Source organism: Petaurus breviceps, unplaced genomic scaffold (genome assembly GCF_028583685.1).
Source record: "Petaurus breviceps papuanus isolate PSGF00001 unplaced genomic scaffold, PetGlider_PUasm1.0 90895, whole genome shotgun sequence".
NCBI lineage: Eukaryota > Metazoa > Chordata > Mammalia > Diprotodontia > Petauridae > Petaurus > Petaurus breviceps.
In genome coordinates, this window is record NW_027187372.1 from 9,361,106 (window position 1) to 9,361,380 (window position 275).

Consider the following 275-nt stretch of genomic DNA (forward strand, 5'->3'; position numbering starts at 1 on the left):
TTTTTTAAATATATTTTTGTTACTATTATTATTATTTACTCAGAAGGTGACAAAAACAGAACTTGATTGCCCCAGCATGGAACAATGCTCTACCTGGGTATTCCTAGACTCAGAATCATGGTAGACTTTGACCATATTTTTGTCGTTTCCTGGTAACTTAGGAACATAAAAAGGCCCATCACCATTGGAACAGGGTTCTCAAGAATTGGTGGATGACACAAGACCAGGCAAGCAATAATAGCCAGCACCATTGAACAATGTTGTAAACTTTGCAT